The sequence below is a fragment of the Macaca mulatta genome, chromosome 6 (genome assembly GCF_049350105.2).
Source record: "Macaca mulatta isolate MMU2019108-1 chromosome 6, T2T-MMU8v2.0, whole genome shotgun sequence".
In the NCBI taxonomy this organism is placed as follows: domain Eukaryota; kingdom Metazoa; phylum Chordata; class Mammalia; order Primates; family Cercopithecidae; genus Macaca; species Macaca mulatta.
The window spans coordinates 103,758,036-103,783,922 of NC_133411.1; the positions used below are offsets into that span (position 1 = coordinate 103,758,036).

The 25,887-nt window shown below is 45.2% G+C and overlaps 1 protein-coding gene and 1 pseudogene across 3 annotated transcripts in view; one reads left to right on the top strand and one right to left on the bottom strand.

Annotated features, from left to right (window-relative positions):
* Window positions 1-20,866: 20,866 nt before the first annotated feature.
* LOC144341282 (uncharacterized) lies at window positions 20,867-21,936 on the bottom strand (annotated as a pseudogene).
* LOC144341470 (SH3 domain and tetratricopeptide repeat-containing protein 1-like) overlaps window positions 21,069-25,887 on the top strand; it is a 52,194-nt gene continuing 47,375 nt past the window's right edge. For 2 of the 3 annotated variants that reach the window (XM_078005021.1, XM_078005023.1), the window contains exons 1-2: window positions 21,069-21,291; window positions 24,329-24,463. The gene's annotated coding sequence lies outside the window, so the exon portion shown is untranslated. The remainder of the gene's footprint in view (window positions 21,292-24,328; window positions 24,464-25,887) is intronic. The other variant, XM_078005024.1, reaches the window with a different exon arrangement.

Below are 25,887 nucleotides of genomic sequence, written 5' to 3' on the forward strand. Positions count from 1 at the left end.
TTAGGAACAACATCCCAGGTAGGTGTACAGCCCCTGCGGTATTAGGAGTAATAATATGATTAATTACTAAACATCTATGTCGATTTCAATAATTATCAATGGTACTATTAATTAATAGGATACCATTATTAATTATGGATACTCATTTTAAATATATGATTATGCACACTTGAAAATAATTAGTAATATTAATGTCATTTAACAATATTATTAGTTCTTAATATTAATTATTTTATTACCAACATTGCTTAGTATTGATTTAAGTAACATTAATTGCTAATATCATTATTTTATTGTTAATAATGATATTATGATTAATTGTTATACTAATCGTTAACATTTTTTACCAGTATTAATTTATACTATCTTTATTGTGATTATTAATATCAATGATTGCTATTAATTTTTACTATATGTATTAATATTAATAATTAATAGACTTATTCCTGATATCCAGCTGAGAGAGAATGATATTACTTCCAATATGGAAGAAAGGGAACACCCCTCTATGATGTTATTCCTAATAGCCAAGGGGTAGAGGATGACATTATTGAAACTATCACAGTGGGTGTCCATCCCTTCGGTCATCTTGTTCCTTATATCCTGAGTGGGAGAGGATGATATGACTCCCAATATTGCAAGAAGTGTACAACCGCCTGTAATATAGTTCCTAACATCTAGGTGGGGAGAGGATGATATTGCTGCCCATATCGCACGAGTTGTAAAACCCCTTCAATATTTTGCCTATGATCCTGAGGGGAGAGGATGATATTACTCCCAATATCGAAGAATGCGTACACCCCCCTGTGACACTATGCCCAATATCCACGTTGGGAGACAATGACATTACGCCCAATATCCCAGGGGATGTACACCCACCTTGGGATTTTGTTCCTTATATCGAGAAGGGGAGAAGATGCTATTACTCCCAATACTGCAGGCGCTGGGGCTGTACACCCCTCCTGTGTTATTGTTCTTAATATCCTAGGGAAGAGAGGATGATGCTACACCCAATATCGCAGGGGGTGTACACCCACCCAGTGATGTTGTTCTTAATATGCTCCACCTCCCACCACCAGGGATATCGTTCCTAATATCCAGGGGAAGAGACGATAACATTATGCCCAATATCGCAGGGGAGTGTACACACCCTCTGTGATGTTGTTCCTAGTATCCAAAGGTAGATACGATGATGTTACTGGCCATATCGCAGGGGGTGTACACCCTTTTGTGATATTGTTTTTGACATTCAGTGAGGGACAGGATAACATTAATCCCAATATTGCACAAGGCATACAGACCTGTGATGTGGTTCCTAATGTACAGGGGAAAGAGAAGAATATTGCTCTCAATATTGCAGGGGGTGTAACCACCCTGCCTCCCGTATATTGTTCCTAATATGCAGCGAGGTGGAGGCTGAGAGTACTACCAATATCCCAGAAGGTGCACACACACCTGTGATATAGTTCCTAATATCTAGCGGGAAAGAGGCTGATTTTACTTTCGATATCGCAGTGGGTGTACACCGCCCGCAACCCCGGGGTATCATTCCTAATACCCAGGCGGGAAGAAGATGATATGGCTGACAATTTCGAAGGTGGTGGACACCTCTTCTCTGATATGGTTCCTGATATCCAGAGGGTGAGTGGATGATATTACTCCCAATAAAGTAGGAACCGTACAGCCACCCTGGGATTTTGTCCTTAATAACCACAGGGGAGAGGTGATATTACTACCAATATTGCAAGGAGCGTACATCCTCCTGTGATATGGTTTCTCATATCCATGAAAGGAGAAGATGGTATTAGTACCAATATTGAAGGGATGGACAGCCCCCATGTGATATTGTTCTAAAGATACAGGTTGAAAGAGGATGAGATTCCATCCAATATAACAAGGGATGTACACCCCACCTGTGATATGAATCATAAAACCTAGAAGAAGAGAATGAAATTGCTTCCAAAAACACACGGGTTGTACACCCACCCTGTGATATTGTTCCTGTCATCTAAAGGAAGAGATGATGATACTACTCCCAGTACCGGAGAAGGTACACACACCCCTGTGATATTGTTCCTCATAACTTGTGGGGGAGAGCATGATATTACTTCCAGTATGACAGTGGCTTGACACCCAGTCTGTGATATTGCTCCTAATTTCCAGTAGGTAAAGTATGATGTTCCTGCCAAGAGAGTAGTGGGTGTACAGCCACCCTGTGATATTCCTTCGAATATTCAGGGAAACACAGGATGACATTATCCCAAATCTCCCAAAAAGTGTACACCCATTGTGTGATATGGTTGCTAATATCCGGAGGTGCAGAGGATGGTATTCGTTCTCCTGTCGCAGGCTGTTTACACACAACCTGTGAAATTGTTCCTAATATCCTGAACAAAAGAGACTGCTAATAATGGACACATATTGCAGGGGGGAGTAATTGGCTATTACGATCCACATCGCAGGGGGTGAGGCACTCCCCATGATATGGGGAGTAATAGCAACCCCCTCTCCCCCCTGGCTATTACGATCCACATCGCAGGGCGGTTCAGGACACCAGCCCTGCCCCAACCTTGACCGAGACAGTGGGTGTCCTGGGACCACCTCAGGGTGGGTGGCAGCTCAGCTTGAAGATATCCCTGCTGCCAAAGACCAACTGTTCCTGCTAGATTGAATCTGGCCACAGGGTCTCTGTTGGTGAGACAGATGACCATGAGGCAGATACCCTGAAATCTAGCACGACAGAGCTCAACGTCCCCATGAGAGACACCATAGCACGCAGACTTTGCAGACATACTAGCGAAGGCCACAGCAGGCCCTGAGTTAGGAACAAGCTGACCAAGATCCTGAGGTTCTGCCATGCAGCCCTTAAACCAGGGACTGGAAACCGTTTCCCTAAAGAGCCAGGAGTCAGTATTTTCAGCTTTGCCAACTGATCTTTGTCTCAAGGATGCAACTCTGCCAATGGCTACACCAGCGCAACCTTCTGCAGGTGGCCTGTGAAGAGATGGGCATGACTGCACCCCCATAAAACTCTACTTATGGATGGAAACTTCTCAGTGTCATGAAGTGTTATTTTTTTATTTGTTCAACCATTTGGAAATGTAAAATCCATTCTTGATTCATGAGCCACAAGAGTAGGCGGGGACAGGCCGCCCCTTGAAAACCTCTGGAATGAGCTTAGAGAAGGAAATGACAGGCTGGGCCAGCGCAGCCTCCTCACAGCAGATTCGCTGCAGGAGGGTCCTTCGTAGCAACCACTTCTCATTCTTCATCTTGGCTTCAAGCGCAGTTCAGGTGGAGAAAGAGAGAGCAGAACCGGCCTCAGCAACAAGAAGGAAGGAGATGCAGGGTCAAGCAGCCGTGTGGATCCATCACACTTAACATTCACACCAAGCGGAGCACAGGCAGGACCAGCCCGGGGGGTGGGGGCACGAAGTGGAGGCTCTCTGGGGTGGGGGGCCTCTCGGTGGGCAAGATTCTCTACCAAAAACTCAAATAGAAGATCTACACAGCAGTAGTTACAGAAAACACACACTAAGAAAAATGCCAAAATAAAAATAGAACACAAAGTTTGGCCAACCGGGTCTCACAAGCCAGTAGGTAAGAAAGCCCAGGAGGGCCCACCAGAGGAGCTGGGGGTGGGTTCCTGCCTGCAGGGGGCCTTGGACACCCCATTCCCACAGATGAGGACCCAAGCTTTGGGAAGGAAGCTGTCAGAGTCACCCAGTGAGCTGTTCAGAGCTGGAGCCACAGAGCAGGTGAGGAGCCCTGGCCACGTCCCCGTGTGCACTGAGAAGCTGGGGTGGGGTCATACCCCCAGCGGCCAATGCAAACAGTGGACTGCGGGCCCTCCTTCTGCCTAGAGGATGCTTAGCTCCCAAGGGACCACCAAGGCCTGGAACCCAGGGACGTACGACCTGACCATCATGCCCAGGCCTCCTGGACCAGGCAATGTCCAGTACAGGCAGGCAGTCTGGACTTGGGGCCAGGACAGGGGTGGATGGTCCTGCTAGGCAGACCTCCTTCTCCCTACCAGCTGGGCTGGTTGCACTGTAGTTTTGGTTCTGGCAACATATTTTTGCCCACTTTGGCCACACCAGTCCCCAGCTCCCTGGCTAGGCCCAGTGCTGTCCAACCTACCTACACAGGCCCCACATACCCAGTGCCCACTAGGCTCTGTCAGCCAGGAGGACCCATGCTCATCCCCTGAAGTTTCCGTGGGAGCCTGCATCCCACAGGGACCCACAGCTCAGGGCCAACCTCCATGGGGTCTTGGTCGTGGTGGCAGTTGTGGGGCGTAGTTGAGCTCCAGCCCTCCCATCCTGGCCACTGTATTTTGTGGTGACCGTTCAGTCCTGGGAGCTTCCTGGGGACCCCAGAAGGAAGAGAACAGGGTGGTCATGGTAGCCTCAGCCCCAGGCTCTGGGCCCAAGTGCAACAGAAGGTAGAGAACAGGGTGGTCATGGCAGCCTCAGCCCCAGGCTCTGGGCCAGAAGTTGATAACGACCAATTGAGAGCAACCACTGAATTCGATCCTCTTACAGATACACGAGAAGTTGGTGAAGAACTGAATGTCGACCATTCTATGGTCAACCAGCATTTGAAGCCAATTGGAAAGCTGAAAAATCTTGATAAGTGGGTGCCTCATGAGCTGACCAAATATTTTAAAAAGCATCCTTTTGAAGTGTCATCTTCTCTTATTCTATGAAACAACATTGAACCATTTCTTGATCAGATTGTGACATGCCACGAAAAGTGGATTTCATACAATAGCCAGCTCACTGGTTGGACAGAGAAGAAGCTCCAAACCACTTCCCAAAGTCAAACTTGTACCAAAAAAGGTCACGATCACTGTTTGGTGCTCAGCTGCCGGTCTTCTGATCCACTACAGTTTTTGAATCCTGGTGAAATCATTACATCTGAGAAGTATGCCAAGTTAATCGATGAGACGCATGGAAAACTGCAGCACTGGGAACCGGCACTGGTCATCATGAAGGGCCCAGTTCTCCACAGTGCATGACTACATGTCCTACAACCAGGGCTTTAAAAGTTGAATAAACTGGGCTATGAAGTTTTGTCTCATCTGCCATATTCATCTGACCTCTCACCAACCAACTACCACTTAAGCATCTTCACAACTTTTTGCAGAGAAAACACTTACACAACCAGCAGAATGCAGAAAATGCTTTCCAAGAATTCATCGAACCCTGAAAGCATGGAATAAACAGGTTTATTTCTCATTGGCAAAAATGTGTTCAATGTAATGGTTTCCTTTTGTTTTTTAAGACTGAGTCTCACTCTGTCGCCCAGGCCAGAGTGCAAAGGTACAATCTCGACTCACTGCAACCTCTGCCTCCTGGGTTCAAGAGATTCTCCTGCCTCAGCCTCTTGAGTAGCTGGGATTACAGGCACATGATACCACACTTGGCTACTTTTTGTATTTTTAGTAGAGATGGGATCTCACCATGTTGGTCAGGCTGGTCTCAAACTCCCGACCTCCTGATTCACCCACCTCAGCCTCCCAAAGTGCTGAGATTACAAGTGTGAGCCACTGTGCCCAGTCCATTGTAATGGGTTCTATTTTGATTAATAAAGATGTGTTGCAGTCTAATTATAAAAATTTAAAATTCACAGTCCAAAACCACAATTACTTTGGCACCAACCTAATAATAGAAGAATTAAAAGAGGCCTTTATGTTAGAGAGCCCATGGATGATAAAATAATAAAGAATATTACAATCTCCATAACCCATAAACTTGGTAACTTAGACCAACTGGATGAATTAAAAGACACAATCTATTAATACTAAAACAGAGGAGAAATAGGTAATCTAAATACAATGATATCTATTTTAAAAATGAAATCAATACCTAATAACCTTAGAGAAAACCTGTATATTCCAAAAATCTGACATTCTGTCATGTTGTTCTAACTGGTGGGATTCAGGGATTTCCATTTTGATAAGAACATAGGTGAGTCGCACACACTTACTTTTAGTGCTCATTGGTCTGGAAACCTATGTCCACTATAGGATACTGCAGAGCGATGCGTTTTGGAGAATGTAGGCAAGATAATATTATTTTCAGATTTAAAGGAAGACAACTTGTTTTATGTACAGTAATTCCTCATAATATCGCAGGGGATACCATATTTAAACTTTGGGGTATCCCTAGATACAATTCTTATTTGAGCCACATGTGAATTTCAGACACGGAGGCTGCCGAACTTTGGTGGCTTTCAACAGATGTGGAAGGTAATTCACAACCTACTTTGTGAAGGCATAAAATTCAATGAGCCCTCATTTAGCATTTTATTTTAAATATTATTTTTGTAAACTTTGCATTTCCAATTAGGTGAAATTTTAAACCTGTTTCAGTTCTTATCCACTTTTTTTTTTTTCCCCCTGAGACGGAGTCTTGCCCTGTCACCCAGGCTGGAGTGCAGTGGCATGGTCTTGACTCACTTCAACCTTTGCCTCCCAGGTTCAAGCAATTCTCCTGCATCAGCCTCCCAAGTGGCTGGGATTACAGGTGCCCACTACCATGCCCGGCTAATTTTTGTAGTTTTAGTAGAGATGTGGCTTCCCCATGTTGGTCAGGCTGGTCTTGAACCCCTGACATTGTGATCTGCCCACCTCAGCCTCCCAGAGTGCTCGGATTATAGGCCTGAGCCACCGTGCCTGGCCTCTCCACTCTTTTTAGGCAGAGGGGAGTAAGGGTTGATTTAAGTTAGGAGGGACTCCTGTGTACCCAACCCATTTGTGTAAATTTCTTCCTTCAGAGTTCTTCAAATCAGCATCACCATTGTTAAAGGCCTCCCACATGGTAATAATTGTGCTACAGGGTTTTACACACATGAAGTTGATGTTTGGCTGAATGAACCTCCTTGCTGTGTTACAAGGGGGGCATAGGTGTTTTCACCAATTATGAAGCGGGTTCACTGTGCAATGGCTACCAACTTTTCTGAGTACAATGAGACCAAACACATTCATACATAAATTCCATGAAGTGAATTTATTACTTACAAATAGCAAACAAAAGACAACAGAAGTCTAGGATTCAATATGAACCGCTACCCCAAGATCAGGAAGGCTACCCAGAGCAGATGGATGGAGTTTTGATGTAAACGCTACACTTGCACTACAACTGAGGGACCCCAGAAAGCAGCCCACGATGTGATTTGCTAGACACAAGCGTTAAAGGCCATTCTGTTTCGAGCAGGGATTATAACAGAGCCTGGGCTGTTCTGACCAATGTCACCTGATTATCAGGATATTGCCTTCCCAGCATATCATACAGTTATCTTGAGAACTACCAGTAAGAAAGGGAGGAAAATGGCCCTGCACCCTTAAAATTGAAGGATCAGGATATTTGTTGTGACAGAAGCACAGACAGTAGCGACAGAGTGTTCTTGTGAGCCATCTACTAGTTCTCTTGAATGGAGCATGGCACCTAACTGCCTTTCTCTTTCCTTTCAATGGAAACTGTTTCAGAATATTTTGAATATTTTGAGTTTCGACATCTACAGAGTTGAGGCACGGGATCGCTGGCAGTGTAGACTCTCTGCATGGTTACAGGAAAGAGTTCAGGAGCCCATCAAGCCACATTGGAGGAGACCACCTAATCCTCCAGAGACTGTCACTCCATCTTCCTGGGGTTAGCTCCACAGGCAGTAAGGGCATTATGTCTAAGGCCGGCAAGACTTGCAGTCCGAAGATTCGACTTTTGACATGCTGATAAGCAGCAGTGATAAGAGAAGCCCACACACTCGCTAGGAGTTTTTCAATGAGAGCAGCTGAGACTCTTCTTCATCTGCTTTGATAGGGGCTAATATCAAACTCTTTCTTCCCATTTTCTTTACTCATCCGTGACTGAACCATGAGGCACCATAGATGTACACCTCATCAGGAGGGTGTAGGGGACAGTGGCAAGGGGAGCAGCAGCACAAGAAACAGACAAGGCCACTACTTCTGCCTACATAATAACTATTGTCTTGGAGTGTACAATAATTAATAATGTTCACATGGCTGCCCTGAGCATACAGAGATGGTGACCAGAGTAGATGCAGGGACTACAGAGATACAGCCTGATCCTTGCTAATTAGGACTTAAGTGTCGGCTTATGTGCTGCCCTTTTGTGCATTAATAAGCCAGGGCCTCAAAACTGCCTGCTAAGCACAGGCCAAATGTCATGCGGGGGTGCAAGTAAATATTCATGTGTAGGAGATGAGAGCAGTTTAGTGTGGGAGAAGATGACAACACCTGAAGACCACAAAACGTTGTGTAGACCAAAGGGAAGGCCCATCGTCAGCTCACGGTTCTGACTCAGGCGGCTGCTAATGTGTTACGGAACCGTCAGCCGACAGCAGGTAGGTCAAGTTGAGCAGGTGTCCTTCATGAGGCTTGGTCCATTCCACTTGTGTTGCCAATTGTTTCAATAGCGTCTCATGCAGCCCACTGGTAAGGAAGGAATGAGCACCCTACGTTTACTGGCACCGTGAAACACATAACATCTATTACTAAACAGATAAGCCAGACATCAGTTATTAATTACATATAGGAGGATGGTGTAAGCTCCCACAGGCCCAAACAGGGATTAATTTAGGAGCAGAGAGTGGTATAGCATTAAAAAGGTGAGGATGTTCCTTTTTTTTTTTTTTTTTTTGAGACAGAATCTCGCTCTGTCACCCTTCCTGGAGTGCAGTGGTGTGATTTTGGCTCACTGCAGGCTCCATCTCCCGGGTTCACACCATTCTCCTGCCTCAGCCTCTCTAGAAGCTGGGACTACTGGCACCCACCACCACGCGTGGCTAATTTTTTGTATTTTTAGTAGAGATGGGGTTTCACGGTGTTAGCCAGGATGGTCTCGATCTCCCGACCTCATGATTCACCGGCCTCGGCCACCCTAAGTGCTGGGATTACAGGCGTGATCCACTGCACCCGGCCCAGGATGTTCCTTTCTTCCTACAGGAGTATGTGATTGGTTTGTCTATTGGCTGGTAGGGAACTGAATCATGTGACACTGAGTGGTAAGACTGTAATACTCTAAAATACAATATATAAGCTGTCGTATCATAATGGTGCAATACTATCTACTACAATAAGAAAGGCATCGATGAAAAGCCCAACGCTATCATACGTGACTGAGAGATTGAATGCTTCCTCCCTCAGATTAGTTACAACATATTGTCCTATCACAGTCCTCTCTCTTTCATTCAAAGTGAATGATCCAAATAATAGACAGAAATAATAAAGAATAAAGGCAACAAATGCAAAGAACTCACGAGATGATACTCTATGGTAAAATTTATGTACTTAGGAATTAATACCAACTCATTATTAGCAAAAAGTAAACATCTTTATATCAAGAGTAGTTTTTCCTTTAATAAAGAAAGGTGGAATGTGTATAATGAACAAGGGATAATCAAAATTTGCCAAATGAGGCTAGTAAGACAATCCCAACAATTCACAATCATTATTCACTGGTCAGTTAATCACAGGACAATACATACAAATGAAACTTACTGACCGCGTGCAGTGGCTCATGTCTGTAATCCCAGCACGTTGGGAGGCTGAGGTGGGCAAATCATGAGGCCAGGAGTTCAAGACCAGCCTAGCCAACATGGCGAAACCTGTCTCTACTAAAAATACAAAGAATTAGCTGGACGTAGTGGTGGGCACCTGTAGTCCCAGCTACACGGGAGGCTCAGGCAGGAGAATCACTTAAACCCAGGAGGCGGAGGTTGCAGTGAGCCGAGATTGCACCACTGCACTCCAGCCTGGGCAACAGAGTGAGATTCCATCTCAAAAAAAATAATAATAATAATGAAATAAAAAAAATTAAACTTACCTACATTTTAGAAAAACATTAAAATTCAACCATGAATCCAGCACATTATCAAATGAATAGACAAAAATTCTACCAACAAACTTAGTATCATTATCTATGAAACTCAAGTACTACTGCTTAAAGAGCATTTACAGAACTCTCACCTCAAGGTTTCCCTGCAAAACAAGGTGAAATGCATACTCAAGACTCTTTAAGAATGAGCCACTGATAAAAACAATATACTTGTAACTTGTGTAACATTTCATACATTTTTTTCAAGCACTGCACCATAATTAATTGGCATCAGGCTTTTCAAATTAGAAAAGCTTCACTTACAGAACTTCTTTCCTGTGGGAATTTTAACATGACTTTTCAAATAAATGTTAAAACTGAAAATATTTTTGCAGTTTCTAAACTATTAGAGTTTTAATCCTGTGTACGTTCTTGTATTTACAAGGTCCAGGGAGCTACAGTGTGCATTTTCATATGTCCTTGAGTGGGTATGAGAGCAATGAAACATTCCCACATTCTGGACATTCATAGGGTTTTTCTCAGGAATGAGCTGATGTCTTCAAATGGAACTAACACAACTGAAGGCCTTACTACAAATTTAGATTCAAAAGGCTTTTCTCCACTCTGAGTCCTCCCAAATCTTCAAAAACAGGAAAATCTGAAGGCTTGACCACATTTCCTAACATTCTTATGGTTTCTATGCAGTGTGAGCCTTTTCATGTTTATGAGGGAATGGGAAAGAGTAAATGTTTTACCACATTTCTTACATTCAAGGGGCTTTATTTATTTGTTTGTTTATTTTCTTTAATTTTGAGAGGGAGTCTCACTCTGTCACCAGGCTGGAGTGTAGTGGCACAATCTCGGCTCACTGCAACTTCCACGTCCTGGGTTCAAGCGATTCTCCTGCCTCAGTCTCCTGAGTAGCTAGGATTACAACCATATGCTACCACACCCAGCTAATTTTTGTATTTTTAGTAGAGACGAAGTTTCACCATGTTGGCCAGGATGGTCTCGATCTCCTGACTTTGTGATCCGCATGCACAGGGCTTTCCCCCAATCCCCCGTGGCTTTTTATGTCCTTGAAAAAGAACTAAGACAACTGAAATGTGCCACCATGCCCAGTTAATTATTTTCTTTCTTTTTTTTTTTTTTTTGAGATGGAGTCTCGCTCTGTCGCCCAGGCTGGCATGCAGTGGGGCTATCTCAGCTCACTGCAAGCTCCGCCTCCCAGGTTCACACCCTTCTCCTGCCTCAGCCTCCCGAGTAGCTGGCGTAAGCCAACGTGCCCGGCATTATTTTATTTTTCTAGAGACAGGGTTTCACCATGTTGCCCAGGTTGTTTCACATTGTTTTAATCCGGGCTAGTTATGAACTCCTGGGCTCAAGCAATACACACACTTTTGCCTCCCAAAGTGCTGGGATTATAGGCTGAGTCACTACACCCAGCCTCTATATCATGACTTCTTTCATGGTGAGTAAGGTGACTGGAACGAGTGTAGCCTTTACCGCATCTCTTACATTCATAGGGTTTTTCTCCAGTATGAATTCTTTCGTGGAGGTGAAGGGAACTGAGACGACTGAAGGCTTGGTCACATTGTTTACATTCATAGGGTTTCTCTCCAGTATGGTTACAAAGGGAACTCAAAGGACTAAAGACTTTGCCACAATGTTTACATTCATAGGGTTTCTCTCCAGTATGAATGCTTCCATGACAACGAAGGGAAGTGGAACAGCCAAAGGCTTTATCACATTTGGTACCTTTATAGGGTCTTTCTCCAGTGTGAGTCCTTTCACGCGTCTTAAAATAACAAGAAAATCTGAATGTTTTCCCACATTCCTTACATTCCTAGGATTTCTCTCCAGTGTGAGTTCGTTCATGTATTACACAACAACTGGAAACAGTGAACGCTTCACCACATTCTTTACATTTACAGGGTTTGTCTCCTGTGTGAGTTCTCTGATGTCTTTCAAATGAATTGAGAAAATAAAACGCTTTCTCACATATCGTACATTTATAACTGGATTTCCACTGTGCATTATCATGTGTCTTCTAACACCTGGAACAGAAACGAAGAATTTCCCACATTGTTCACATTTATATTGCTTCTCTCCATATGGTTTGTATCCTGAGTGAGCTAGGATGTGCCTATTAAGGAGGGAATGATATATAAAGACTTTTCCACAAACACTGCATTCACGTTGTTTTAATCCAGTAGAAACGTTCTCATTCAGATCAAGATTTGGAATTTGGCTGACAACTTGTCCATACTGTCTACATTTTTTGCTTTCACACAGTCTCTGTAACACATGATTTCTGTAAAAAAAAAATGACAAGCACATTATTATTGGTTGGTTTAATAACTTTCTACTTATTAATAGGTCTTGGACTTACACTGCTACCAATACCAAGGAAAATGCATTATTATTATTTTTTTTTGGCCATGATTGAATTATTTGAAAGTAAATGGGTTACCACTGAAAACACAGCTACCACCTACGTGACTATGACGAAATTAGTAACATTCATATACACAATTTTGTAGTGCTATTTTCAAGTAAACTGTTTTCCAAACACTGACTGCTACACTGAAGTACGTTACATTTGGGTGAAATTTTTCTAAAACAAAATAAATTTCAAGTGACTCTTATTTGTTTTGATTACTTGTTTTTAAGTTCATATGACTTGCTAAGATTCCTTCAAAGGACTTTATTTCCTCTTCTCAGTGCAAGTTATCTTATATCTTTCCCAGGTTTTTCAAAGTGATCTTCAATATTCTGGTCTTTCCATTAGTTTCCTAAAATGCAGACCCACAAAATTATCACGAATTATTAAAAACTATAGAAACGTTACTAGATTTATGTTCATTGTACACAGTGCCCATGCCTGATTTCTTCACCAAATCATTCCCTTGCCACATTCCAAATCACAAATAGCACTGATGATAGGGAAATACTTCTGTAATTAAGTGAAATGTGTTGTCATTCTTACCTACAGAAGCCAGGTTCCTGCAGGTTTCCTGCATCACTTCTCTCTAGAGATTCTTCTGAGAAGAATTTAAGAAAGCCCATTCCTCCTGGGTAAAGTTTACAGCCACATCCTCAAAAGCCATGGAGTCCTAGAACATTCCACACATGTGGATAGAAGGACGGGTGAGACTGACAGCACTGGGAATTTATACTCAATCCATAAGCTCTTTACATGATTCTAAAATTTTCAAGCATTTCTTCTATGACGTGATTGTCACAACTCTTACTCTGTTCACACATACTCCCTCCCACACAGCAGTATTAATGCTGGAATTGAACTATTCAAAAAGGTAACAGCAAAGTAGAAACACCCATCTCATTAGAGAATCCAGGGAGTAAGATGTGCTGCTAGGAGTTACCTTTTAACTTCACTTTGTACATTTCTAGTATCTGTCATAATAAAGTCCTACCTGATGTGCATAAGGGAGTTAATATTATCAGTCCTGAGACTACTGATTCTTAAAAACACCTGCTGGCAAAGTTCCATCTTTGTATTAGTAACTTACATTTTGAAAGGGATTCCACCAACCCAAGTAATAAGAATGACCCACTGCATCTAAATGGCTTATGCAATATATTTGCCAAAACTTTTTCTGCTGAAGGTCTATTATTTTGTGTCACTGCAGTGGTGCTTAGGGAACCAGACACCAAAACACAGTCTGAACACTAAGTGTTCAATGAGTTTCCCTGGTAGACAATATTTTACATGTGCTGTCACTTGTTAACTGGGGAGTTGAGCCCATTCCATGTGATTACACCAAGACAGAGTATGCTTATTAAATTTAATTGAGTAATAAATAAAACCAATAATTGGTATTTAACAACATTAATACAACAATTTTTAAAATTTCTATTGCACAATGTCAAGGCAGAAAGGAATAAGAGGAAATATGACACATGGTTTTTAAAATGACATTAATGTCACCACTTCCAGATGCTATTCCTATGAAATCACATAAATTCCCAAATCAGGTTGTTTTAGGCAAGAAAAACTACTTTTTCATACGTAGTAAAAATGACAAATATCTAATGCTTTTTTGTCACTTAAAAAAAGAGTGATAGCTTGTCTAACATACTTCTAAGATTTTCAAATGAAAATACTCAGGACAGCACAGTATTAGCAGAGAGATGAGCAAGCAGACCAAGGGGAAGAAAAGTCTTAATGACCCAGCATTTATATGGAAAGTTGATGAATGATAGACTAGGCACTGTAGAATAGAAAAAGAAATCACATGCACTTTAAAATATGAGGCAAACCAGGCTGGCATCTACTTGGGAAAATGCATTGCATTCTTCTCTATTCCATGAACCATAATCAACTTATTATATATTCAAATATGAAAGACAAAACCAGAACACTTTCAGAAGTCACAGGAAGATTTTTTTTTTTTACGAAGGATTAGGCAGAATTTCTTTTGTGTAAGAAAACAGTGATAAAGGAACAGACAAACTCAAACATGTTAAAATTTAGGGACTAAAAAGAAAATAGAGTGGGCCAGGCGTGGTGGCTCAGGCCTGTAATCCCAGCACCTTGGGAGGCTGAGACGGGTGATCACCTGAGGTCCGGAGGTTGAGACCAGCCTGGCCAACATGGCAAAACCCCGCCTTTTTGCTGGTGTTTGTTTTTTGAGATGAAGTCTTCCATTGTCGTTTGGGCTGGGGTGCAGTGGCAAGATCTTGGCTCACTGCAAACTTCACCTCCCTGGTTCAAGCAATTCTCTTGCCTCAGCCTCCCGAGTAGCTGGGATTACAGGTGCCTGCCACCAGGCTCAGCTAATTTTTTTGTATTTGTGGTAGAGACAGTTTTTCACCGTGTTGGCCAGGCAGCTCTGGAACTCCTGACCTTGTGATCCACCCACCTTGGCCTCCCAAAGTGCTGGGATTACAGGAATGAGCCACCGTGCCAGGCCTAAAACCCGGTGTTTACTAAAAATACAAAAATTAGCTGGGTGTGGTGGTGGGCCTATAATCCCAGTAACTCTGAGGCTGACACAGGAGAATCACTTGAACCCGGGAGGCAGAGGTTGCAGTAAGCAGAGATGGCGCCACTGCACTCCAGCCGGGCTACAGAGCAAGACAGTGTCTCCGAAAAAACAAACAAACAAACGAAAACCCCAGATATCCAGATAAAGGATGCAGATGTGTCCACTTTCATAAATTCTTCACCATGCTACAAGAGGGGAACTGACATTTTGGTGAATCTTTGTAAATCATCAATTTATCTATCACACTTTTATTTCACCAGTAGCATTGACAAAGCTAAGTCCTACAATTCCGTTTGAAATTACCCTTAAAAAGAACAGACCTTTAAAACCTACTACACTCACTCTGAGGAAGAAATAAATATGAATTTTTAGCAAATAAAATGCATCATTTTAGCTTGCCTCTTTGGAAATAGTATTTTTATCTTTCAAGCTGTACTGACAAAATGTATCTTACAGTCAATGAAAAACTGAAACTCAAATAAGCGGACAAGCCTTTTCAAGATAACAAACTCAGGGAGAGGCAGTGCTGACCCCAACACAGACCTTTCTAAGTGTCACGGCATTCCATTCTATCCCTCGGGACACCCATCCTGTTCAGTAAAGCACTCAGTCACCACCTAGGAGGCACTGGCACTGCTCTTTGTCCTCCTGTGTGCCTTAAAAGCATCTTCATATTCAGGTTCTTGCACATCCTCTCTGGGGTGGGTTTTCCTTGTTCTTTGGGACAGTTTTTCTCTCTTCACAAGTCTGAGACAATCTAGAGAGCTGAAATCATTTCTGCCTTTTCCTCTCAATATCAGTATTCCATTGGCAGACCGTCAATGTGTCTCCGAGGAATAAAAGCTCCGGCTGGAGGAACAGCTTTAATGACCTAGCTTTAATGACATTACGTTGTATTGTCCATTCATTTTAATGTCCTAAAATTTTAATAACCCTAAGGGGTCACCATTTTAGATGAAACTATACCAGGAGATTCCTCTAAGGCCAAGAGCATCCAGCTGCTCTCCTGAGAGACACTACCCCCTACCTCAGGCTGTCCTTGGGGATGAGATGATCCCGGGGCTGATACTCACTAGACCCTCCAATAGACATGGCCACAATGCGTATCCTGGGTCATCCCCAGACAGTTCTAAAATGCCAGGACTAGGAAAAGACAGGAGGGTGGCTGAGGACACAACACCCTGTAGAGTTTTCACGGGGGGACCTCAACCTAAAGACATTTTGGTAATATGTACACTTAGGAAAGATGAAAAGAAGAGAGGCACAAAGATTTTTTTTTACAGTAGAGTGTTAGATGATTTATTCTCTGCTTTCCTCTCATGTAAAATGTTTGGAAACAGAAAAATAGTTTGGCCACGGTGGCTCACGCCTGTATTCCCAGAGCTTTAGGTGGCTGAGGTGGGCGATCAGTTAAGATCAGGAGTTCGAAACCAACCTAACCAACATGGCAAAACCGTGTCTCTACTAAAAATACAAAAATTAGCTGGACGTGGTGGTGGGCGCTTATAAGCCCAGCTACTTGGGAGGCTGAAGCAGGAGAATCGCTTGAACTTGGGAGTCAGAGGTTGTAGTGAACTGAGACTGTGCCATTGCACTCCAGCCTGGCGACAGGGCGAGACTCCGTCTCAACAACAACAACAACAACAACAAAATTATAAATATATATAAAATATACATTTAAAATTATTACATGTAGATAGTATTTGAAGTCATGGGACTGACTGTAGATAGAAACAAGAGAAGGCAAGGAAAGTTTTCATATTTATATTTGTATATATTATATAAAATTAATATACATAATTATAATATATAAATATATCATATAGGCTGTGCACAGTGGCTTACACCTGTAATCCCAGCAATTTGGGAGGCTGAGGTGGCAGATCACCTGAGGTCAGGAGTTCGAGACTAGACTGACCAACTTGGAGAAATCCCATCTCTACTATAGATACAAAAATTAGCCAGGCGTGGTGGTGCGTGCCTGTAATCCCAGCTACTCAGGAGATTGAAGCAGGAAAATCACTTGAACCCAAGAGGTGGAGGTTGCGGTGAGCCCAGATTGTGTCATTGCACTCCAGCCTGGGTGACAAGGGTTAAACTCCATCTCAAAATAAATAAATAAATAAAACAAGAAATAGATATTTATGTCAAAATATATAATTATAATACATAAATGTGTATATATATACATTTATTATAAATTTATTAATATATGAAATATATTTATTTCTGAGACAGGGTCTGGCTCTGTCACCCAGGCTGGAGTGCAGTGACACTATCATAGCTCATTGGAGCCTTGAACAGATGGCTCAAGCGATCCTCCCACCTCAGCCTCCTGAGTGGCTAGGATTGCATGCACACACCACCATGCCTAGCTAATTTTAAAATTTTTTGTAGAGACAGGGTCTTCCTTTTTTGCCTAAGCTGGTCTTGAACTCCTGGGCTCAAGTGATCTCCCTGCTTCAGGCTTCCCATGTGTTAGACGTGGGCCACTGCATCTGGTCTAATGCATTTTTTAATTTGCAAGTTTATATTATTTAATATTTTGAAGTACCGAATGTGTTGAACAACCAACTTGCAGAATTCCCGAACAATGGACGGTCAGCTGTCATGTCCTGGTTCAAATTGTCCCAGCACACCAAGGCTAGAAACCTTTCGGCCAACTTCCACTTATGTCTCCCGGGGCAGGACAATGTCACTTGGCCAATCCCCACTAAGAGGGACTCTGGAAAGGCAAGAAACTATTCTGTTCTCTCTAATGGAATGTGACCAGAGAGAAGGCAGTTGGGAGGGCCAGCAGGGCCCTCCAACCAGCAGCGTCCACCATCGACTAACTGCCCTAGAGCTACACCGTGCTGGGCATTTGGGGCACTGTTATGAGCAAGAGTTTCCATTTTTCTTCTCATGGGACCTTCATGCTAGTGGCAAGAGACAATTCTTTTTTTTTTTTGAGACAGTTTTGTTCTTGTCACTCAGGCTGTAGTGCAATGGTGTAATCTCGGCTCACTGCAACCTCTGCCTCCTGGATTCAAGCAATTCTCCTGCCTCAGCCTTCTGAGTAGCTGGGATTACAGGATTGCACCACCACATCTAGCTAATTTTTGTATTTTTAGTAGAGATGGGGATTCACCATGTTGGCCAGGCTGGTCTGGAAATCCTGAGCCACTGCACCCAGTCAAAAGGGAGATTTTAAATCAATAAGTATAATTGTGATGAATGCCAGAAAGAAGAATGTGTGTGATGGGGAGGGGACCTAAGTTATTGTCTCATATTTTACCACTTTCATAGGCAATAACTAAACACTTAGAAGCTTAAAACAACACACACCTTTAAGCCAATTTTGGCAAGCTAGGAGTTGAGCTCATTTTAGCGGGTCCTGTGCTTGGGATCTCACGCTAAGCAGCTGGGCTGCATCCTCATCTGAGGCTCCACCAGGGCAGAATCCATTTCCAGGTCCGCCGAGGTTACTGGCATAATTCATTTCCTCGGACCCGCTTGGCAAGGACCCAGTTTTTTGCTTCCTTGCCTACAGGGCCCCTCCGAAGGTCCTTTCTCAGCACAGCATCTCCCTCCTGTAGCGCCTGCAGGCGGAACCTTTCTCTCTAGTGTGCGAAGGTGATGCACTGTGACAATGACATCCCATTGCTTTTGCCAGGCTCTATGGGTTAGAAGCCAGTCACCGGTTTTGCTCGTACCCAAGGTCAGGAAGACTATGCAACGGCATAGGTCATTGGGGGGTCAGTCACTTTAGGGTGTGGCTGCCACCACTGAACTTGGTGAGACTTTAAGGGTTGGTAGGAGCTGGCCAGGTACAGGGGTGAGGGTGTGTCAGGCAGGGGTGAGGGCATGGAGGGGGATGCAGAGGCCTGCACCCTGGAATGTCCTTTCACTCCCTGAGGTTTTGTTCTCCTGATCCCTGAGTACATCCCAGAACACGGTGGGGCCCTAGCAGGGGAGAGGTAGGGAAGCATGTGTTGTTCATCCAGGGACCTTGTTAGGCAAATCAGATTAGGGGCCAGGCTTTCAGTGGTGGGTGTGAGCGTGGGAGTGATGAGTGTGCAGGTGTGTGTGCGAAGAGCGATGGGGATGGGGTCAGCCCCAGCCACCATGAAGACCTTAACTGTGCATCCACCCATCCCAGCAGCCTTCCTGAGTGAGTGCCTTCAGGGCGCAGGTCCTGTTTTACACATGGAAGTGAATCAGAGTGGGACACTGCCTTGCCTTAGAGAGGTCACACTTCTTCTCCTTCTTCTTCTTCTCCTCCTTCTTCTTTTTTAAAATTTGTGACAGAGTCCCGCTCTGTTGCCCAGGCTGGAGTGCTGTGGTGTGACCTTGGCTCACTGCAACCTCTGCCTCCCAGGTTCAAGCAATTTTCCTGCCTCAGCCTCCTGGGTAGGGTAGCTGGGATGATAGGCATACATTACCATGCCTGGCTAATTGTTGTATTTTAGTTTCACCATATTGGCCCGGCTGGTCCCAGTCTCCTGGCCTCAAGCGATCTGCCCACATCAGCCTCCCAAAGTGCTGTGACTACAGGCATAAGCCACCACACCGGGCGAGAGGTCACACTTCATGCCAAGTGGGTGGCAGCCACTCAGACAGCACCCCAGCTGGCACTGGGAGTGAGGCGTGCTCAGTGTCCTAGGAAGGCAGAGGGCTGCATGAGAGGTTCCAGGAGGAAGGACTGGAGGAGGATTTGAGATTTTCACCTGAGCAGCTGGGTGGATGGAGGGGCTGTTCACTGAGAATCACAAGAATGTGGATGAGCAGGTTAGGGCACTAATAAAGCACTCTGTTTGGCCCGCGGAAAATTTGAGATGTTTCCCTGTGTCCAGCTGGGCCTTTGGGAAAGGTCAGGGCTGGGCATCTGACTGGGATGGATGTCTCTGGCAGGCAGCAGAGCATGTGGATGGTTTGTGAAGCCTGGAAAGGCATGAGATTTCTTGTGGCAGTGCCCACTGCAAATGGAAGGGCATTTGGCCTGAGTCCAGACATATACAAGTTGGGCAGAGAAGGGGGTGGGTCCCCAGGACCCACCGAGGAGCAGCTATGGAAGTACAGGGAAACCAAGGGTGTGGGGTCACATGGAGCAGGAAACTCAAATAAGATGAGGAAAGACGTTTTAAAGACGATCAGGGCTGGGACAGTGGTTCATGCCTGCAATCCCAATACTTTGGGAGGCTGAGACGAGAGGATAGCTTGAGGCCAGGAGTTTGAGACCAGCCTGGGCAACATAGGGAGACCTCATTTCTATAAATAAATAAATAAATACCATTGGTACTTGGCATTTCAGGCGGGGAACAGCAAACACATGAAAGTTCTGAGGTAGGAAAGGGAAGTGATTAGCGCTTGCTCCTGGTTCCTTTATCAGACCTTAAAGAGATGCAGAGACATTTCAGGTACTCCTTGGCCGAGCTCCTTCAGGGAAGGCCTAAGTTCGTTTTTACTTCCCCTCTATTAATTTTTTTTTTTTTTTTTTTTTTTTTTTTTTGGAGACAGAGTCTCATTCTGTCGCCCAGGCTGGAGCGCATGCAGTGGCACCATCTCAGCTCACTGCAACCTCCACCTCCCGGGCTCAAACGATTCTCCTGCCTCAGTCTTCCCAGTAACTGGGACCATAGGGACGCGTCACCACGATCGGCTAAGTTTTTTTATTTTTAGCAGATATGGGGTTTCATCTTGTTGGCCAGGCTGGTTTCGAACTCCTGGCCTCAAGTGATCCACCTGCCTCCGTCCCACAAACTGCTGGGATTACAGGAGCGAGCCACCGCGCCTGGCCCTACTTCACTCCTAACGCCCACCATACGTGCTTCCAAATGTTTGCTGAATGACAAGGTGAACGAGTGAATGGGACTACGTGACTTCGGGCAGCAGGCAATCCTATTCCTTGAACCTCAGTTTCCTTTTTTGTAAAGCAAGCCTGTCTCTCGCTCTCTGCCCTAAAAGCCTGAGTTCTGGGCTTGAGATGAGCGCGTCCTGTAGGACAGACTGCAGGTGGACGTTGAGCTGGGTCTTCTAGGAGGCCAGGATCCGGCCAGCTCTTGGGTCCGGTCCTCCCGCGGGACACCGCACGCCCAGTCCCAGCGCCGCCCCGCCCAACCTGCCTTTGTTCCCCCAGGCCCCGCCCTCTCCGCGCAGCTCGCTCCCCATTGCCCGGGGGGCGGGCCCTGGGCGCCCGGCTCCGCTGGGGGCGGGGCTGCGGGCGGCGGGCTGGGCCGTGTGCACCTGCGCGGTGTGTTTCCCGGCCGCAACCCCGCGCCAGCTGCAGCTCCTTGATCCGAGCCGGATCCTGAGCGGGGAACACGGGCTGAAGCGGCGGCGGCGGCCCCGCCCCGGGGCTCCATTGTTGAGGCTGCCGCGGCTCTGTCGGCTGCTCAGCTGCGCTCCAGTCGGCCCAGGCGCCGCGGCGAGGAGCGAGCGCTGCGGGGCGGCAGCCTGAGGTGAGAGGGCGCGACGGGCGACGGGGTCTCCGGACCGGGCGGGGGTCTCTGCCCCGCGCCTGGCGGCTCCGAGCTGGGCTCCGCAGGGTCTGAGGTTGGGATCCGGGGTCCTTGCTCCAGGGCTTTGTCTCGGCCTTGGGCGGCACCGGGGGCTTAGCGCCTGCTGCGGTACCTCGTGGGCCCGCGGGGTGTCCTGGTCGCCCTGCGGGTGAGGGCCGGTCCCTACTGCTCCCCGGCTCCCCGCGTCTGCCGCGGAGGGGACTGCATGGACCCAGGCGCTGGCTTCTGCCCGGTTCCCCGCAGCGTGGCTGGTCCCCGCGTGCAGCAGAGGGGGCCCTGCGAGGGCCCACTCGTGGGGCGGGGTCCGGGCCACCGCGAGAGGGAGACTCCGCCGCCCTCCTCGCCCTCCCTCGCAGCGAGACTGCTTCCCTAGACTCACCGAGGGGACTGCGCGGACCTTCGGACGAGGGAGTCCGTGACTCTGCGTGGGGGCTCTTTCCCGGCCCCGCATGAGGGCTTCCTGAGTGTTTTGCCACCTATATAGGTGGCTGCGTGGACCCGCGCGCGTGGGTAAATGCGAGGTCCTTTTTCAATACCGTGAATCCAAGTATTCGTGCTATTTTAAATCTGCAATTCTTTGACTCTCCAGAGGGTTTTTAGATTAATTTTTTTTCTATTACTTCCTAGCGTTTGTTGCATAGTTCAGAGTACTTGATTAAAACTTAACAGGTCTGCCTGGTACGGTGGCTCACGCCTGTAATCCGAGGACTTTGGGAGGTCTAGGCAGGCGGATCACTTGAGGTCAGGAGTTGGAGACCAACCTGGCCAACATGGTGAAACCCTGTCTCTACTAAAAATACAAAAATTAGTTGGGTGTGGTGGTGGGCGCCTGTAATCGCAGCTCCTCAGGAGGCTGAGGCAGGAGAATAGCTTGAACCCAGGAGGCGGAGGTGGCAGTGAGTGAAATGGCTGCACTGCACTCCAGCCTGGGCCATAGAGTGAGACTTCCTCTCAAAACAAAAACAAAAACAATGTACTGGGTCTACCTCTGGCTCTGGAATTTTCCTGGAAGGCCTTCTCTTCTGGGCTTCATTTTTCTCACTTTTGAGGATCGTAAACTACATAATTTCCAAGAATTTTTGCCCTACACCTTTAATTCTTTCAAGCAAATATAGCAGAGAAAAATTCTCTTCCCCGCAATGGTGTAAGGAAGTCTCTCACAGAAGGGGACACATGGGTATGGAGAAGACAGAGGGTATATATATATATATATGTTTTTTTGTTTTTTTGTTTTTTTGTTTTTTTTTTTTTTTTTTTTTTTTTTTTTTTTTTTTTTTTTTTTTTTGGTGACGGAGTTTTGCTCTGTTGCCCATGCTGGAGTGCAGTGGCAGGATCTTGGCCCACTGCAAGCTCCGCCTCCTGGGTTCACTCCATTCTCCTACCTCAGCCTCCCAAGCAGCTGGGACTATAGGCGCCTGCCACCATGCCCGGCTAATTTTTTGTATTTTTAGTAGAAACAGGATTTCACTGTGCTAGGCAGGATGGTCTCCATCTCCTGACTTCGTGATCTGCCCGCCTCGGCCTTCCAGAGTGCTGGGGATTACAGGTGTGAGCCACTGCGCCTGGCCGACAGAGGATGTATTTTTGAGCTCTACATTTCAGAGTTCTTTTCTCTAGCCCTGGCCTGGGTCCCAAACAGGGAACTTAATTCACTCTATCCCGAAGTATACTCTTGCTTTGATGCCATTGGTATGTTGTCCTAGAGATTTGCTGTGGCTGCTAGGAGTGTTTCAGAGTTAAGAACTGATGCAACCTCTCTTTTGTCAGTTTATGAGTCTATAAACCATCTTGTTTCCTTTAGCGTTATCTCCCTGGAACTGGAAGGTCAGAGATGAAGTTTTCTTAGATTATAAGTCTCAGTCTTTGCTATCTACCTTCGTCTGTCTCCCATGTCACCTGCTGTTTTTTTTCCCCCTGTTTTTCGTTTTAATGTTTTTATTGGATAGGTGTCTATTATTGCAGGCTACCTGAAAACATTTTTGGATATTGACAGGATATAAGTATGAATAATATGTAAAAGATAACTTATTCTAGTTCTTTTGAGCAGAGGATTTGGTTTTGATATGTGGCCCTATTAAAGCTTTTGTTAAACCCAAGTACTTGCTGAACTTCAGTTCCCTTACCTGTAAAATGGAGTTAGTTGTTAATAATACCTGTTCTGCCTAACTCAGGAGATTGTTTTGAGGATCAAATGAAATAATGAATGTAATGGAATTTTGTAAATTTTAAATGAAATATTGTATTACCTAAGATTTTTTTTTTTAACGCCATATTAAGAATGGAATGAATCTGGGTTTTCCTTTGAAATCCGAAATATTTAATGTATAGAGAAGTTTTAATGTGTCTGTTGGGGAGCTGCATTAGGATTGTTTTCTATCTTTAATTGGCCAGTATTTTTTTATATTTTAGCATTTTTGGGGAACATCAAAATTTGTGTTTCAGTTATCATTAATATTTTACAAAGTTATTGAATGTGCATGATTTAATCTTTAACAATCTCTTCAATTATTTACATTCCCATGTAAAAAATTCAGTAATGAACGTCCATGTAAATAACATTCCCATGCTTTAATGAAGCATAATTTCTTGACATTGCAGTTTCTAAGTGCCCTGTGTTGAGGTTGGGAAAGCTAAAGGGCAGTCAGAGGTCAAGGTCAGCAAAGCATCACCTTTGACATTTGAAATCCAGCAGCAGATATCACAGTGAACCCCATTCCAGCATCCAGGAAGTTTCTCTGCCCTGCCTCTCCTCCGGCCACCTCAGAATCTGTGTCTGCGGTGTTGGTCCTGCTTTCCTGTCTCTCCTCTGCCTTTTCTTTCTCTTCACCAACTTCTACCGAGTGCCTCTGATGTCTCAGACAGTGGCAGTGGGATTACAAAGGCTAATAAACCCAGCCCTGGTCCTCAAAGAATTTATGTTTTCTGTGCAGATATTAAGTGACACTGTCATATATAGTGTTGACAAACATTGATACAGATTTCCTGTGAAGTGCAGAAGCACCATCCTAGAAGCAGAGATGCAGAGGCAGCACTGGTGACTCACACGTGGAGAGCTGGAGTTCTTGGTCTAGTGGGATAAACTGACCTGGACATCATTTCAGTGCAGCGGAGAGTGAGTGCTGGGATGGGCTCCCTTGGGGCATCTGGGGCTGGGTTTGTCTGGTGTTTAGTCTCCTGCCTGGTACTTAGAGTTTATCAGTAAGATGAGCATTGGGAGGCTTCTAAGTGAAAAGAAAGGCAATCACTTACCTGAAACCTAAAATTTGTAGGTGTTCTGGGCCATTTATAATTCACTGAATCTGGTTTGTCAGAACAAGTCTATCATTTATTGTTTTGGATGGAGTGTGGCCAGCCCTGCCTTGCGATGTAAGGAAATCAGGAAACGCTTGTCAGGTGTCAACACTGTGCCAGGAACTCTTCTAGGGGTTTCCACGTGAATCACTGTATTCATTTCTGTTGCTGCTTTACCACATTTCCACAAATTTAGTGGCTTAAAACAATTGAAATTGTATCATCTCACAGTTCTATGGGGCAGAAGACTGACGTGGATGTGACTGGGCAAAAATCACCATGTGGGCTGGGCTGCATTCCTCACTGGAGAATTGTTTCCAAGTGCTTTTGGCCAAATATAGTTCCTTGTGGTTGCAGGACTGAGGTGTCTGTTCCCTTGCTCTCCATCTGTTGGGAGCTGCCCTCAGCTCCTGAGGCCTCTATCTGGTCTTTGTACGTGGTCCCATCAGCTCAGGACTAGGTAGGCCAGGGACCTGGTCAGGCTCTCCAGTTCCCCTTTGTGCATTTCTCTTCTTGCACTCGGAGAAAGTTCTATTCCCTATTTTAAAATATTTTTTTGAGATGGAATCTCGCACTGTTGCCCAGGCTGGAGTGCAGTAGCATGAACTCAGCTCACTGCAACCTCTACCTCCTGGGTTCAAGTGATTCCCCTGCTTCAGCCTCCTGAGTAGCTGGGACTACAGTTGCCCGCGATGACACCCAACTAATTTTTGTATTTTTAGTAGAGATGGGTTTCACCATTTTAGCCAGGATGGTCTCCATCTCTTGATCTCGTGATCTGCCTGCCTTAGCCTTCCAAAGTGTGGAGATTACGGGTGTGAGCCACCGCGCCTGGCCAGTTCTATGCTCTTAGAGGCTCATGGGATTAGATTGGACCTCCCTGGATAGCCCAGGATACTCTTCCTAAGGCCTGTGGCCAAGCCCTTTTGCTGCACGACATAGTCACAGGTCTCGGGGGTTGGAATCTCCCACCACAGTTACGGATCCACTTACTACAGCAGCCTGGGAGGTGCTTTTTGTCACCTCTGGTTAACAGATATCAATTATTTATTTATTTATTTATTTAATTTTTTTGCAAATTGGCAGGAACATGAAGGTCCTTTTTTTTTTTTTTTTTCTTTTGAGACGGAGTCTCATTCTCTTGCCCGGGCTGAAGTGCAGTGGTGCAGTCTTGGCTCACCACAACTTCCACCTCCCAGGTTCAAGCAGTTCTCCTGCCTCAGCCTCCTAAGTAGCTGGGACCAC